This window comes from Tachypleus tridentatus, chromosome 12, assembly GCF_004210375.1.
Source record: "Tachypleus tridentatus isolate NWPU-2018 chromosome 12, ASM421037v1, whole genome shotgun sequence".
Lineage (NCBI taxonomy): Eukaryota > Metazoa > Arthropoda > Merostomata > Xiphosura > Limulidae > Tachypleus > Tachypleus tridentatus.
In genome coordinates this window covers 96,755,115-96,773,774 of record NC_134836.1, presented here as the reverse complement: position 1 = coordinate 96,773,774, position 18,660 = coordinate 96,755,115, and the positions used below count along the sequence as shown (strand labels likewise).

General features: G+C 33.6%; 1 protein-coding gene across 1 annotated transcript in view; it reads left to right on the top strand.

The window, feature by feature from the left end:
• Window positions 1-2,460: 2,460 nt before the first annotated feature.
• The window catches only part of LOC143234082 (uncharacterized), a 170,902-nt gene continuing 154,702 nt past the window's right edge, over window positions 2,461-18,660 (top strand). The window contains exon 1 of the mRNA XM_076471137.1: window positions 2,461-2,628. The gene's annotated coding sequence lies outside the window, so the exon portion shown is untranslated. The remainder of the gene's footprint in view (window positions 2,629-18,660) is intronic.

Here is an 18,660-nt window from a genome sequence, read left to right as displayed (position 1 = left end):
CCCGATTTTAGCAATGTAAGACTAGAGGGAAGGCAACTAGTCATCACCACACATCGCCAATTCTTGGGCTACTCTTTTACCAAGGAATAGCGGGTTGACCGTCACATTATAACGCCCCCACAGCCGAAAGGGCGGGCACGTATGGTGCGACGGGGATTCGAAATCGCTACCCACGGATTATGAGTCGAGTGCCTTAACCGCCTGGCCATGCAGAGCCAATTATTAATGAAAAAAAAACGAAAAATAAGTAAGAACCTTAAAAACATCATTCACTTCAGCAGATACATCTCTCGTAGTTGTTTCTACATATTATTAAATGGCTACATCAAGTTAAAACAGTAAAGTGGAAGTTTTATGGGGAATAAAAGGTTTCAAGGAGAAAGTCCTATGATTTCAAAAGCTATCTTCTCAAGACAGAGTTGAAAAACTGTAGTTATTTAGTTCGGTAAATTTTATATTTCCTTTGTAATTGTGTTTACTTTATACACAGTAACGTTCTAGTGTTTATCCTGTTTTGTTTTGTTTTATTCTGTCCGGACAATAAAACGCTTCTCTTATTTTACTACGAGGAATAGTCGAGCGCGATCTAGCGGTTTACATGAAATTTACGATCTTTGCTTCATGTTTTGTTACTGCCGAAAGTTAAAAATAAATTTGTGGTTCACATTTTTAGACTATAAGCGCATTATCAGAGTGACAGTAAATTCTCACTTTTCTATCGTAGTTGAATAGCCCAAAAGTTAGTGCTGGGTATTGCTGACTAACTGCCTTCCCTCTAGTTTGTCACTTCAAAAATAGGGATGGCTTGTGCAAATAACTCTCGTGAAGTTCTGTGGGAAATCCAGGAAACAAATATAATATATACATTTTTTTCTTTTATGAAGTGGGAGTTTGGTCTTTACTGTGTCAAAAAAAAATTAAATAAGTTTGCTACTTAAATCAAAATAATCGAATTTAATGCCTTGTTGAAATGGGTGTGTGTGTTTTTTTTGTAACAAAGTCACATCGGGTCATCTACTGAACCCACCGAGGGGAATTGTTGAAATGGTATTTTAAAAAAGTACTTGTGCATGCAAAAACAAAAATGCAACCTAAAGGTATTTTAATATAGTCAACAATAGTTTAAACTTCTCACAGTTAAGTTCATTTCTTAATCCGCTTGCAAAGATAAGAGTGTAGTGGGTAAATGTTAGATTCTAACATTAAAACATTAAACATTAGTTTAATCTGTTCATGATGTATGTAAATAATATTTGTATCTTAAAGGATTGTTAAATAATTAAATACACGATTTAATATCCAACTGTTGTTGCTGTATTGTATATTTAGTGTTTTTTTTTTGTTTAAACATAAAATTGCGTAATGGGTTATTTGCGCTGTCTCAACTTCAGAGATCGAACTGTGCACAGAAATTAAGTATATAAAAATAACAGAAAGTTTGTGAGAGGATCGTACGAAGCAAACGAGATCATTTCACCATCTTCGTCTTGTTTTAAATATCAGAGGATAAATTATTTCTTTTTGAAAAGATAATTTATGGTGAACTGTTTACGTATTTGTTAAACTACTGATTGTGCATTCATGGCCTGGTGGATTGAGACGTTCTACTCGTAATCTGAGGATCGCGGGTTCGAATCCCCGTCGCATTAAACATGCTCTCCCTCCCAGCCGTGGGAGCGTTATAACGTTACGGTCAATCCCACTATTCGTTGGTAAAAGAGTGGCCCAAGAGTTGGCGGTGGGTGATGATGGCTAGCTACCTTCCATCTAGTTTTACATTGCTGAGCTAGGCACGGCTAGCGCGGATAGCCCTCATGCAGCTTTACGCGAAACGAAAAAAAAAACAACAAACATTTGAAAACTCTACTGACCATTTCGATAAAATTTTGAAACATTCACTGGGATTATTTTTTTGTAGAATAATGAGCACTAGTGCAGCGTTATTAATACTCTGTTTTTTGTGGATTTGATACACAAAAGGAGAGAGAAAAGACGTTTAGCAATAAAATCCAAGTTACTGAACTGGGATTATTTGTTTGAAATCAACCAGTTTTGAGTGTAATCATTCTTAACTGCTGATGCATCATTTAATGCGTTTAGTTTAAACCCTTGCCACACGTCACAACAATAAATTATATGAATATTCTTAAAGAACTGCTGATAAACGATAACGAAACTTGCATTATTGAACAACATTTTTGTGTTTGGGCGTGTCTTTGTATAAAGGTTTTTGTAACATTTCAGTAAGATACTTAATTATTAAACGTACTATCTCCCTATTTTGTCAAAATAGTGTAGCAATAAGATTTTTTTTTTTTTTTCTGTTATGCTGGATTTTCCCTCCCCGACGTCCTGACTTGCATGGGGTTCATTGCCGAATGTGCTCAGTTCTTAGGCTTGCTACTAGATGGCTTGCTCGCGCACCCAGTTGGACTATCGACTCTCTTCAGACTTACTAGTGAACACGGAATTACGGGGAGCGAATTTAGCTTTTCCGTATGATGTTGTTTTCGTGTGTAGAAGAGATGTAAATAATTATCAGTTTTGTCTGGAAAGTAGTGAGTTCTTCTGAGTACAGTGTTTTCCAGATATTTCACACTAAACCGACTCATACGAACAATCGCAATGGTATGTAAAAAGCTTTTTAATATTATTTCTTGGGTCTATTTGGAACGCCAGTATTCACTGTGAATATTGCAGACCAGGAAGCAGACATCCTTCAAGTGGGTTTGAAAGTCGTTAGAATTACAATTTAAAATCATTTATTGAAAAACCACACAGATCTTTCGTTATACTTTGTGTATAATGACACACAAGAAATACCTGTATAAAGTAAGATATTCCTTAAAACCTCTCTATGCATAAATTACTTGTGATAAGTAAATGAACTAGAATTCTAAAAGGCAGTAGTAAATGTATTTAGTCATAACGACAACTCATTGCTGACACGAAATAATCAGTTAGGCTGCCTAAGCACATGTTATATTAATTGAGTAGTGATTTGGTTAAATTATTAGTTGCATCTAGATGTAGATTACCGTAGTTAATCAAACTCTCAGTATTACAGCTGATAAAATGCTGCGTGTTATTGATTAACACTTCTATGCTTTTTGACAATGAATAACTGATAAATTCCATGATACGTCTAGTGTGCTTTATTGCTAGTTATAGGTACGTTAACATACCTGTTTTATTTATACACTATTTACTATATTCTGATTATTTTTTTTACAAAAATATTAAAAATAACCTTACCATTACCAGATATTTTAACTTTCGTATCTTGTTGATGCCCCGCCTTTTTTTATAGAAAGAATTAAACAATACGTTCATCACTTTGCTGCCTGCAATTTCAAATGTAATTTTCTTTTATGCCAGTTCCACTGAGTCAACGGATGCATGACGGCTTGCACTCTAAAATTCGGGTTTCCATATCCTTCAGCTCAGACAGTTTGTTGTGTAACTTTGCGCTTAAACATAAACAAAAAAAGAACCAAACCGTGTTTGATCTCATTATTACATTAATTGTAGAATTTCAGTTTCGTAATAAGCATAAGTACATTCATTTACAAACAACTATCACCCGACAATTATACGGCAATGATTATTTCTACATAATTAATTGACACGTAAACCTATCAAACCCTTAATAGGAATATTGTAGCAGTGTTTGGAAGTTAGGGAAGTTTTCTAATAATTTCGTACTAATCAGATTTTGTCTTAATAGTTTCTGATAAAAGTTTTGTTTTCAAATGCACCGTAAAAGTTAGCACTGTGCCATGAGTCTGCGTGCTTTTGCACACAGATAGAACCTCCTTCTTTCCAGTTCATTGCGAATCAACAACAAACGACACTACTTTTACGAACCATGTCAATTTCAGTTTCTTTGCTTTGGGAAAAATCCCCTCGAAAAGTAATTTTCTTTTTACTCTGCTTTTTACGGTAAAGGAATGTTTGTTTTTACCACTAAATTTACATTAAACTATAAAGGTTATCGCTTTGACTTGGTTTTAGACTTAAAACATTCTCGACCTGTGAGCGAAAAATTTAACATGACAAGATCTGTAAGAAATAAATTTCAATGTTTAGTTGGGATGGAGTAACTAATATCAAAAAAGCTGTAGCCTACTTTCTGTTGAAAGTTTGGGCATAAGAGAATGTAGTTAACTGCTCAATCTTTGTAGAAATTAGAAGTGTTGCAACTGGTTTTTCTCTATATATATTATCTCAGAAAATAAAAACTAACAGCTTTGACTACATATTTTAACCTCTTAGGACTTGTTACACAGATAAAATTTGATTTTAATGACTGAAGCTCATGATCAGATCTGAGTGTTGCGGCAGGCAGTAATTATCATGGTGTTATATCAATTAAAGTAATGACTTGAATTATTTCAAATGTTGTAGCCTTACAGATACGTAGTAACACTTTAGGTTGTAAATCAAATTTCAAATGCGAATTATTTTTCAAATGAATGAATTTATCAGCTAGGAAAAGTGTTTTAAAATGTTTTCAACAGTTTTTGAGTAAGTATATGAGAATAGTTTAATCATTTGAATGCCAGCATACAGAAAATATTAATCTCCACTGGTCTGTGCTTACACATCTAGGGTCAAATAATGCGACAGATACTCCAGTGAACTAATGCTTGAAAACAATTATTTGGAAATGTCTTTATAATGCTCACATTCACAGAATTTTGTCTTAAGACTCGATGTTCATAGCGAGACATGTTTGATGGCGTTGTAGTAAAAAGAAATGAACAGAATTCGTAGTGATTTTCACTTAGGCCTCGTTAACCTACCAAAGATTCACTGAAGAAAATGTTCTGTTATTTTGTGTAGAAGTGGTTTGAAGAGTAGGTTTCACAGCATAACTGATAATAAAATAAGATAAATGTAAGATGCTCGCCCTTTCAGCCGTGGCGGCGTTATAACGTGACGGTCAATCCCACTATTCGTTGGCGGTGGGTGGTGATGACTAGTTGCCTTCCCTCTAGTCTTACACTGCTAAATTAGGGACGGCTTGCACAGATAGCCCTCGAGTAGCTTTGTGCGAAATTAAAACAACAAACATATCTCATTAGAGGATGAAATTTAAAATATTCATACTGTTTACAGTTTTGAAATTGTTAATAAATATTTAGCATAGAAAGAGCTTAGCTTGTTATTAGTTTAACAGCAACATTTGGTCATGATATTGGAAAGCTAATTTATTTTTTTCTCAAATCATGTTTTAAGATATGATGTTTTCAGAAATCTCGTAATTAATTATTTTTCGAAATTCTTTCTTCTTGAAACAATGTTACAGTTAAAAAACAATCTGCATTACACCCAATTCCGGTTTACAGCATCATTTGGAGAAAAGCTCTATCGTGAGAGTAATTAGTAGTTTAATAACTTGGAAAAATGGGATAGAAGCCTGAACAAGATGTTTGGGACATTAAATTGTAGTCTCTTGGTAAAAGGGGGAGAGAAGTTCGAACAAAGCTTGAACAAGCGGTTTGGGACATTAAAGTGTAGTCTCTTGGTAAAAGGGGGAGAGAAGTTCGAACAAAGCTTGAACAAGCGGTTTGGGACATTAAAGTGTAGTCTCTTGGAAAAAGGGGGAGAGAAGTTCGAACAAAGCTTGAACAAGCGGTTTGGGACATTAAAGTGTAGTCTCTTGGAAAAAGGGGGAGAGAAGTTCGAACAAAGCTTGAACAAGCGGTTTGGGACATTAAAGTGTAGTCTCTTGGAAAAAGGGGGAGAGAAGTTCGAACAAAGCTTGAACAAGCGGTTTGGGACATTAAAGTGTAGTCTCGTCACTATCAGAAACATGTTTAAAAATAGACTTATGCTTAGGGTTCAAAATGAATTTTGTTATGTATGGTACTTTAGTTTATATTAAATACTGAAAGCCAAAATCTCCTATTAATGCATGATATAGCATGAAAATAAGTCAATTATACCACAAAATAATGCAACTACATTGTCTCTATGTACGAATGTCATTATGCCTTCGTTAGAAGCGTACGATCTGTTAAATTAACTTTTGAAGATACTTGGTTTGTTTGCTTTTTGAATTTCACGCAAAGCTACACCAGGGCTATCTGCACTAGCCGTCCCTAATTTAATAGTGTAAGGCTAGAGGGAAGGTAGCTAGTCATCACCAATCACCGCCAACATTTGGGCTGCTCATTTGCCAACGAATAGTAGGATTGGTCGTCACATTATAACGCCCCCACGGCTGAAAGGGCGAGCATGTTTGGTGTGACGGGAATTCAAACCCGCGACCCTCAGATTACGAGTTGAACGCCTTAACCTACCTGACCATGCTAGGCCTGAAGGTGCTTGTTTCTTAACATTCTGGTATTTGAATGTGTACGCCGCCTCAAAAACAACAGTTTATATCATTAACCAGTATATTTCTACCTGCAATACAATTATTAATGATATAAACAAATTAAAACTTTTCGCTTTGTTTTTTTATTAACTTACAAAGAAGGCAATTTGAATACAGACATTACGTGCCAGTTTTCGAATGAAGGTTTAGACGAAACATTCAGTGCAATAATAAATTCTGTCGCAATTAATTTCTATAGCCTTGAAATGTCAAAGTGAAGTGATTATTTGGAGATTGTTGATTGGCCGAGTATAGATATAATAAGTTGAGCCTACATTTGGTTAAAGTATAATATCGTTTCATAAACTTTTATTCTCCATTGGTAATTTCACAACGATAAAGATATGGTAAATGCTCCTGTTAACATTCATTAACTATGTAATATCACGATTAACGACTATCTTATCTATGTACTATTAACAAAATTACTCCGTTGATAAATGAAGTATGGACTTTTTCTTCAGGGCCATTAAGATTCTAAAATTCTAAATATCCCTGTAAAAGCCAGTTTTAAGACGAATTTAAGCTATGATCCACTGAAAACGTACAAATAAACATAAGAATGAATATACGTTATCTATACTTTGTTTTTACCAGATGTTTGGTAAGTTGTGGAAGACTTATAATTCATAGCTGAAGAAACGAAATAAAATTAATATATTAGTTGGCTTCTAAAATGTTCAACGTTAAGCCTAATTTGAAAGTCCATCATGATTGTTAGTTTTCAGGCAACTAATAGGCTAATAAACTTGTAGGTTCAGCAGGACTGATATTCTGGGATTAAATAAATAAAGGCCCAGCATGGCCAGGTGGGTTAAGGCATTCAACTCGTAATCTGAGGGTCAAGGGTTCGAATCCTCGTCGCTCCAAAAAATATGTAGAACTTATGTAGAAATGTACATAAGTTTACAGACTTTCTTGCATTAGTATTCTGACCCAGAGTATTTTGTTTAATATAAGGTGCAATCATTCATTCCTAATGCATTATACTCCGCTTTAAAATAATAAGGAAAAAATAAAACTATAATAGTAATAATAATGTGCTGTCCTCTAATAACAACATTTCAAATCAAATACTTTTTCTGATCACCTTAAATATGTTTCTCTTATCTTGGTCATTTCAATATAATTAGTAAAGGGTTCGAATCCAGGTGCACCAAACATGCTCGCCCTTTCAGCCGTGAGGGCGTTATAATGTGACGGTCAATCCCACTATTCGTTGGTAAAAGAGTAGTCCAATAGTTGGCGGTGGGTGGTGATGACTAGCTGCCTTCTCTCTAATCTCACACTGCTAAATTAGGGACGGCTAGCGCAGATAGCCCTTGAGTAGCTTTGCGTGAAATTCAAAAAAACAAACATCAAACAACTAATAAATAAAATAAAAGTATTCTAAAATCTGGCTTGAAAAATGCACACAATATATCTTCGACGTTTATAATCTATTTTGAATATAGATGTTTTGTTGCTTGCCCGAAGTCATAGTCATTCCTGACTATTCTTTCCTTTATTTGGTTTATCAGCTACTTGTTGACAAAGTAGAATTTTCAGAGTTATATTTTGCACAGGATTCATTTGTTACGTGTGCTTTAATATTCGATGTTGTTATATGTTACTATCGGTATAGAATGCACTGGTTAAAAGTTCTGTCAGCAACGGTGGTAACATGAACTTTCAGCTACCACACTGATGCAATACCATTAGTGCTGTTAACATGGAATGTCAATAGTCACACTGATGTGACATCAGTAATAGTTTAATATTTTTGTCTTTTGCTGTGCTTGGGTTTAATAGTTATGGTATTTTTTTTCACAAGAGTCAGTAATTTTGATGCGTAGGGAGCGTTTAAAAATATATATTTTAAAAATTTGCACCAAAGATACAATTACATAAAAAGTAATAGGATAAAATAACTTTGTTATCTCATACTTGAAGGTTTAGCTTTTGGCATTATTAGTCACGGATAAGTGACTCGGAGAACAGATCTGAGTTTCTTGTTCGTTTCTTTCAAGTACAAACTTTTGAGATTTAATTACAGTTTTCGACTCAGGATGTTAAACCCTTTCGATTGATGCATTTCACCATGCTCAAGTGCTCTCATAAATTAATTTACTCTAATCCTGCTTAAAATAATTTCAATCTGAGGGTAGGCTGGTAGATATTCCGATGAGTAATAAAATCGTATCAGGTTTACACGCCCTCCCAGGCTTGCTATTGCTGGCGGACAAAAACACAGATAAAAACAAAGAGAAACAAAGGTCTCATAGATTAATTTACTAATTTACCTGTCTAAAAAAAGTTTCATATGTCGTTGCTATTGAGAATCCCCTTTTCTCTGTGTTCAATGACACAAACTGCATGTATCAGATTTATTTATAATTAGATATAGATTATTGATGACGTATACCTTTTTTTTTTAATACCACGATCAGCAAGTATCTTTTAATTAATGCGAAATGCAAAAAAACGATCTCCTTCCTTGTGCCAAAATATACGAATTTTCTGTGGAAATAATTGTTTTGTGCGATCACTTTAATTAAAAAATAAAAATAAGAAATTAAAGCTATTACTTCACATCACGATTGAAAGAGTTTTACTGTTTTATGAAAGCAATTTGAAGTTCACGTTTTAAGTTAGCGCATCGTAGAATAATAAATAAGAGATGTCATATGTGCCTTTTTGAACGAAATCGAACTTACGTCGAAGAAGGCTTGGAATGGTCTGGTGGTTAAGCCACTCGACTGATAATCTGAGGGTCGCGAGTTCGAATCTCCGTCACACCAAACATGCTCGCCTTTTCAGCCATGGGGGTGTTATAATGTTACGGTCAATCCCACTATTCATTGGTAAAAGAGTAGCCCAAGAGTTGGCGGTGGGTGGTGACGAGTAGCTGCCTTCCCTCCAGCCTTACACTGCAAAATTAGGGACGGCTAGCGGAGAGAGCTCTCATGTACCTTTGCGCGAATTTCAAAACAAAACAAACAATACGTCGCAGAATGATTACCATATTAACAAAGCAGGTGCCCACGTATATCTTTACTTCATATGAGCCTTTCAATGGATTTGGATTTGAAAGACGAATGCGATTAGTTATTAAACAGAAATATAATCCATTTACATATATTTAAATTTCAGTATTCCAATTAAAAATTATTACATGAAAAATAAAACAATTTTTAATACGCAGTAAGATGTTCCGATATAGATCATTTAAGAAATAATCTTTCCGCTGAGTTATATTTTCTGAATCAAATGTTTTGATTGTAAATTTCAAGAATGTGTTATGAGAAACATATATACGGATACCTGACATTGAGAAATGTATAACAACCACTTGATGTCTGAAAGATATATAACGAACCCTTAATAGTTGAAAGGTATATGATAAGCACTTAATGCATGAAGGACATGCGCTAGGTGTGGCTTAATAATCGTGACACCGGAGATTCATGGTTCGCGCTACGTAGACGAAAAATCTCGCTCCATAATCTGGAATTATGAATATGATAAACACTTTACGTCTGGAAAATACACATCAAAGATTTTAGTTTCAGACAAAAGTACTTGCGTCAAAATTAAATGAGTTATAATTGAAAATTCTTTTTTAGTGTGAACATCCAACTGCTTTTAAACAGAATGAGAAACAACATACCCAAGTTATAGTTGTGTAAGAACCAAAATTTTTCGAAACCATAGAAATTAAAATAAAGTAATTAAAGTATGTGTAAGTTAGGGTTTGCTTTAACTGGGCTAATTAAAGTCACTTGTTTGTCAATCTAGTTACATTACAAGATTATTAGCAAACATCAAGTGAAACTAATCGTTTTGTGCTTTTAGCAAATCAAGGCGAAAAAAAGAAGAAAAGAGAAGAGCTGGATCTAGATATGAATAAATAGTAAAAAAAAACAACCAACAAACAAAGAATAACTTGTTAACGAGTACAATAAAGGAAACATATATATATTTATACAAAACATTGTCCAGGAAATTAAAAATACCAAAATTCAAGCAGGCAGTATTAGACGACTAATGCAACAGAAACGATGTAGGAAAAGGGAAAGATTACAAAAAACAAGGACTATGTAGCATGTGAGAGAATAGTTCGAATAGTCCACAGTAATCTAACATAAACAGTCTCGAAGTTAAAGAAAGATATAGAAGCATCTGACAGTATTACTTTAAATAACTGTACAAAGTAGTCTAAGCTTGTATACCTCGATGTAAACCACATTCGACGAGTTCTGTTAAAAATAAATACGTCAAGAACTATGCCAATTAATATTGAGCATTTTTCAAGAAACTTCTTTAGTCTGATGAAGTTAGAGTTCCTTTTTTTGTCCTCCCAAAATTAGACTGTATTTGTGTGACGAGAAAGATGGAGAGCTCTCGATGGAAAAACACAACAACAAAAAACAACCTTATTCCACTCTTGAACAAGACTGTATTTCAACTTGGATATGAGTGTTCTAGTATTTCAGGAACTTTGAGATATTAATGTGATTGAAAATCGAACGAACGCAACAATATATCAATAAACTTTATAAAATACCATATTATTATTGGCTCAGAGACTCATTGGCATACAATTCATACTACATACAATATGATAACGACCCAAATCTCAGGGAAAAGTCAAGTATTGAATTGTTGAAAGAAAAAAAGATAGAAGTTTTGGATTGGTATTCACAATCTTCTGATCTCAATCCGATCGAAAAGGTTTGTACAGATATGGAAACAGTTGTAGCCAAACACGAATATAGAATATATTTGAACTGAGAGAAGTATGCGAAATAGGAAGGTTTGTGCTTTCATAAACAAGATGCAATACAAGGCTATAAAAAGTGTTTTGAAGCAAGAAAGAACACACACAAAACGTTGATTAATGCATGGATTCCAATACTTTCATCATGCACTAATGTATTTACTTACTTCAATTTTAGTAGTTTGGGAAATTTTGATTTTACTAATACACATTAATACTTTTGTCAACAGCTATAATCTATATAAACATACTTTGTTTGTTTATTTTTGAATTTCGCACAAAGCTACTTGAGGGCTATCTGTGCTAGCCGTCCCTAATTTAGCAGTATAAGACTAGAGAGAAAGCAGTCTAGTCATCACCACCCACCGCCAACTCTTGGGCTACTCTTTCACCAACTAATAGTGGGATTGACCGTCACGGCTGAAAGGGCGAGCATGTTTGACGCAACGGGGATGTGAACCGGCGACCCTCGGATTACGAATCGTACGCCTTAACACGCTTGACCATGGCGGGCCTGTTCTTAAGATATCTTTATAAATTATTGAATTATTTATCCCTAAATTATTAATAAAAACAAAAAACGAATTTATTTTCATTATTCTTCGGACTTAAAATTTACAAAGACATCTATTGTTCTATTTATTGGTGGTTAATATCTTAAAAAACGAAATAACGTTTAGTTTGTGGTTTAATGCAATTTCGTAAACTGGCATTGTTAGGTCAAAATTGTTCCAAAACAGCATTCTTTATTTCGATAAAAACTCGATATGATCACATTACTTTAATCTTTAAAAATGAAATTCGTTTATAAATGGTTCACTCATGTTTAAAATACTTCAAATGTTTTTTTTTATTTATTTTATGAAGTTTAAATTGTTAAAACATGCTTATTACGTATTTCTAAGGGATTTTCGCTACATTTCGTAATAAAAAAATCGGAATTCTTGAACTTATAGAAAAATGTATTTTTAAATTTTTGCTGTCGAAAAGAAGCTTTCGAAATCTCTTTCTCCATACTGTTGTGTTGAGATTATCTGAAAATCTATACACTTTAATGTATTCAGCTGGTTCAAATGTTGCTGCCCTTTCAATATATATACGTAACTTGATATATTGAATTTTATACAGTAATTCGCTCATAAAAAGGTTATACAAAGTGCTTCTGTATATGTCATTTAGAAGACTAAGTTAGCACAAAATTTTCACTCTATGTTAGTATCCCTGATGAGAGAGAGAAACACTGCAGTGTAGCTTGAACTAAAGTTCCTGATTAATTACATATATTAAGTTCTATATCTCAATTACGAGAGATACAATGTTTCAAAGAGGTGAACGCATAAAAGTAAAGAGATTTTCCGATCATCCTAAATGATAACATACAGAAAGTAATATGGTTTCAGAGTCTTATTTCTGACGTGAAAAATAAAATATAAGTTTATTTGTAGGCGGCTTAATGATTTCGCAACCCTCTGTAGTAAAGCGGTAAGCTGCGAATTTGTAACACTGAAACCAGGTTTAGATAGACGTAGTGAATATAGCACAGACTTTCCGTTCTTTTGTTTTGTGCCGCCTGCTGGGACAGAGGGAAGTCTTCGGATTTCAAACACTAAAATTAAGGGCTCGATTCCCCTCGGTGAACATAGCAGATAGGATGATATGGCTCTGCTACAAGAAAACACACGCAATTAGTTTTATGCTTAACTACAAAACAGACTAGAGTTTGGAAGGAAAAACAGTTTTTATACATATATATTAAAAGGTATTTGAATAACTGAAGTTTCACCTGAGAAACGTGTTTAATGTTTGAATAAGTGAGCCATTAGTTGAGAGTTGTTTTACTGTATTAATAGGCTGGGAAAATTGAAATATGTGATTATGTCGAGTTTTCATCTGAATGAAATAATTCTGACTTAAAAGAATCTAAAGTTGTGTTGAGCCATAACTTCTTAAAGTTATTTCCTTTATCAAGTCTGTAACCACCAACAAGTAAAAACATGGTACTTTTTTGTCAAAACAGAAATCACAGAAAAGTGTTAATACTCATACCAGCCGATCTCAGATAAATATTTATTTCGAGTGTGTTCCTCGTCATTAAGAATTACAGAGTACTTTTGTTATCTTTAAGGTTAAAGATTAGTTGAAAACATATGTTTTAGTTATTTATCTCAATACGGCTGGTATGGGTATTAACACTTTTATTGTTAAGCAGAGAACATCGTTTCGACCTTCCTAGGTCATCTTCAGGTTAACATTTTTACTTCAAGTGTGTTTCTTGTCATCATTAATTTGGTTTTAGTTAATCATACAGTTGTAAATAGTTTACTGCAATATTTGACCAAGATATTCTTGTACACAACAAAGTATGTTTTCACGTAATACAATTGCAAGTAAAAATATTGGAATCCTCAAATAAATATATAGTAGTTTAAAATAACTTTATTGGTGAAATCATTTGGTAACTTTCTTTTTGACCTCCAGTAGTTTGTTCAGCTGTACATTTATGGTTTATTTGTTTTTGAATTTCGCACAAAGCTACTCGAGGGCTATCTGTGCTAGCCGTCCCTAATTTAGCAGTGTAAGACGAGAGGGAAGGCAGTTAGTCATCACCACCCACCGCCAACTCTTTGGCTACTCTTTTACCAACGAATAGTTGGATTGACCGTCACATTACAACTCCCCACGGCTGGGAGGGCGAGCATGTTTGGCGCGAACCCGCGACCCTCGGATTATGAGTCGCACGCCTTACGCGCTAGGCCATGCCAGGCCCCATACGTTTATGGAATTACGATTCTAAAATCCGGGTTCCATTCTTCACAAAGGAAATTGCATGTAGTCTATTATGCAGCTTAACGCTAAAAACAAAAAAATAACGACATCTTTTACTTAAACAAAACAAGTGAGTTTTGCGTAAGAATCAGAATTTTTCCAAACACTGACATTTAACTACATAAAATATTTTTGCATGACAAAAGTATTAAAATGCTTATGTGAATGTTTCGCGTGTTTTTCGTTTGCTTTGATTGTAGTTTTCTAATGTTTCTGGTAGCCTTAGGCAGTGCATCTCACCTTGTTTGTAAAAATAGAGTTGGTTCCGTCTAGCATAATTCCTTTAGTTTAAACGAGTTTGTTTATTCTTAACAAATTTTGTGTTTATTCTTAGTTGCGAGGTTTTTTTCATTCAAAAATTACCCATATTTACCCATATTTTTACGCCCAAAACATAGTGTCTATTTTTGGGAAAATTATCAACTTTAGTTTCATCAAACTAAATTAATTTCAGTAAGAATGTTTCAGATTATCTTGTACACCGTATTCATGACAATTCTTACAAGAAATGTCACGTCTTTGTATTGTTCTTTTAAACACTTTTATAACGGATGTTTCCAGTTGTTTTTAAATTATTGGCTGTTAACCTTATGGTATTGTGAGCTGTTTCACATATTCCTCCAGTCTTAATTTTTCTTGAATATCTATTTCTTTCTGTCGTTTCTTTTGCATTAGTATTGTGACACTTCTTGTTCGATTGTGAATTTTAGTATTCCAAGTTTATTTTTAAATGCTGTATGTCCACTTCCTTTACTGTACTTTTTAAGGATCTAATTCTAAATCTAATGTAGCTTATCTGGTAAGTAATGTTTTTGATTGGTGAATAATTGTTTTAATTAGTTGAATTAAGGCAAATCTAATTTACATAGGCTTTAAGCAAAAGGTACCAATATGTTGTCACGCAAAAATATTTTTACTTAGTTTAGTCTGTGTGGTTTTGAGAAATTTTAATTTTTACATGACTACAACTTGTTTATAGTGTTTTTTGTTTTGTTTAAAAGCGATTAACCTGTTGACTGCTAAGTATTTTGGTTGCTACAATACAACTCTAATGCTTCTTCAATTTGTAACGTTTTTCGGGACGCCATTTTGGATTGAAAGTGAAACAATTTGTAAGTAAATCAAATGCATGTATGGTGCTGACATCTAGCGTTGAAGTTACGTATTATTGAGAACTAATTAACCGATTGGCTTGGACTAGTTATCTCGTCTGCAGCACTGAACAGGTTAAATGTTACTAAATGTTCGCATTGATAAAGTCATTTTTAACTACGATTCATTCAGTTAAGGGTGCTAATATTGCTGTTTAAAGCTTGAACTAGTTGTATATTTTCTAGACATTAAATGCTTATTAATTATAGCTCAGTTTTGCGTTTCGGATATTCGACCAGAGCTAACCAAGGAATGCTGGAGCTGGTGGTCTCTAATTTTGTGCTGATAGACTAGAGGGAAAGCAGCTAGTGAACAGTACCATTAGTTATCTCTTATACTATCGCAGTTGAACAGTTGGATTTGTCCTTCACCCTTATAACGCACCCATGACCAGTGTGGGGCGCGAGTTTGCGTAACGTGACGCGAACTTCAGGCCCGATGTGTCATAATATGACACTTTACTACTAAGCCACATCTGACCAACTTCTCAGACATCAAGTGCTTATTATACGTTTTCTAAACTTTAAGTATTTGTTATGTGTTTTACAGACATCAAGTGGAACATGCATATCTCTCATATGTCAACTATCTGTACATGTCTCAATGATTCATTCTGATCGTATAAACCATTTAATGGAAAACTTGAAAGATCTTAAAGAGTTTTGTATATTAGAACACCATAATCTATATTAATATAAGTTTTCACACCATACTTAATAATGTAGATTTTTTAAACAGTAAGTGTAATAAACATTATTAGACTTTCTACTCTGAATTTGATTAATCGAGTATCCATTTGACTGTGTTAGATTAGCACGTGAAGCGTTTCATAAGTAAGACAAACACTATTCTTTCTTTAATGGTATTTTTTTATTAGCAGTATTAATTAGAATGTTCAGTATATCTACTTCCATTATTTTAAAATTTTGCTATTATATCTTTATCATAGGGGTTATTTTGCCTTTTGTAAAAAAATTATACCAGCTACTGCTGTGTATGATACATCTTGCAGAAGAACGTGTTAGAATAAATGTTGCATTTTGTGTTGTTATTTCTGATGATAAACAAAACAAAAAGTGTTATAACACTATATCGATAGCTCTAAAAAACATATATAAAATTATTACAAAGAAAGCCCCATATTTAAACAATTACATCAAACACATTAGTTTTTATCAAGTAACTATTTTCGACAGTTTTAAAGAGAAAAGTCTGGACCTAGTTTCAGTTGTTACAAAAACCACATCATGACGTATAATTAAGTTGTTTTTCTAGTTTTTCCAAAAAACTAGCACTGCTTTTATTTCTTTTCTTTCTCTCCGTTTCAGCAACGCAATATTTGTGATTTGAATAACAAGTTTGTCCTTGTAAATAACCTTGCAATGATCAATGCGCACTGTCCAGAACTGGCGATTCCTGTAGTTACATTATATAGGAATAATTCTCGGACGTTGATTGAGAACAATGTAAACATATTGCACATTTTCTGTAACAAAGTTTAAACTATTAGTCCCATGTTAAAAAGGTTTACAAATAAAATAACTTGCATCAATGAGCCTCAGATGATACTTAGCGCCCCCTGGACAAAACTTAAGATATCATAATTTTAAATATATTTTCTTTATAATTACGTTATTGATCCGAGAAGTTACAATCACAGTATTAAAGTTTCTTACAATATAGGTGATGTTCGCTTACTGAGATATAAAGTGAAATACTTTTCTTAACCCTAATGAAGTCAGTAAACGTACTTTCAAAGCTGCACTCGTATTTGGAGATATGTATTCTTATGATTGTCATTATACAAAGTATGTTTCCCGAAGCTACAGCGGTATGTTTGCAGACTTAGAACACTAGCAACTGAGTATCGATACCCGTGGTGGGCAGAGCACCGATTGTCCATTGTGTAGCTTGAAATTTCATGTTTTTAGGAATACTGAAAGACGAAGAGCCAAAATGTCTGAGTGATTTATTGTACGCTTCAATCCGTGGTTCGATTCTCCGTGGTGGACAGAGCGCGTACGGCCCTTGTGTAACATTGAGCTAACACAGTAACAACTTATTATACATAAAATAAAACATTTCTATATTAGTATTTTATAGAATATTACCAGCTACGAATTACACTGAATTTTCCATACGTTTTTTCCCATAAATTTCATTATTCAAAAAAAAAATTACTGTAAAAGTAATGCTCCGTATCATTTGTTTGCTTATTTAGGATTTCAAAATCAGCTAGCCATTAGTTTAGCTCTGGTATGACAACATATTAAACATTTAATGATATAAGCTAACATGATAAACATCGCTATACTAAATAAGTAATATAAACCATACTCATTAATAAATTAATTATCCAACAATACTAAAAATAAAAGCCAGTAAGGGCTTATATACTTGTTTATATGTATATTTTCCAAAAGCATAGAAGCATGTAACGTATATATATTGACAACCGTTAATACATTAGTAGAAGAACCAAACTAGTGTTCAGCCAAAGGCAGTAACTGAGAGTACTTAGTCTGGGCTGACTATACCAATAAACAACAAAAATGTAGTACTCTAACTGTACCCGTTAAGAAATTTAAATTAATGGATTCACTCAAAATTGAGGAAAGTAATTATGTATATCTACTACAGACTTTTCTGGTAAAATATATAACGGCCACAACACTAATGACTGTTAGAAGTCATAATACACTTAACTAGTGTGTTCTCTCCCACGTTTTCACACTAGTTTTATATTAATTTCTCCGCATAATTCACTCAAATGTCAATCGAGTGGCCAATCAAGACCTTAAAGACCAATCAACTAGTTCCTCATTAGAGTGAATTTTTTACTTATTTATTAAGTACAGAGCCCGCGACCTGTGGTTTGTCAAACGCGGTAATGACAGCTCTCAAGCTTACCGCAGACTCTCGGAGAGCATTAGAGTGACCTGGTACATACAATAGCAATATGCATCACTGACACACTTTTAATACGAACCAAAGTGTGTATGAGTATTGTAAAGTACAATATGTAGCGAACGAAACGGGGATGAACGATTCGTGCTACCCACCAACCTCGTTATAAAGATTCAATGTTTCAATTCAGTTTTTAGGACGCGTTTTCTTCAACGTGATCGAAGCATGATTTAAAATTAAGCTCAATATTATAAATCAAAAAATACTTAACGGTCAGTTAAAGCTGACCGGAACCCTGTATGCTCTTGCTTGATGTATAATATTGGACTGAATAGAGCCCGCTGCCACCCGCCATTTTTTTTAGCTGACTAAGCATTTAGACTTAACTCCACCCCTAAACACTTTCTAATACCAAATACGTTTTATTATGAATTATTATTGTAATCTATCTCTGATCAAGCTTTAACGATTGATTTTTCACACTGTACTGCATTAAAGTTACTAGTTTTAGACACACACACATATATATATATATATATACGTGCGTTTTTATTTAAATATTTGTACCAAGTTGTCTTTTTTGTTATTGCATTTAACGTCAAGCATCTCCAAAAGCTCTACATACCATTTT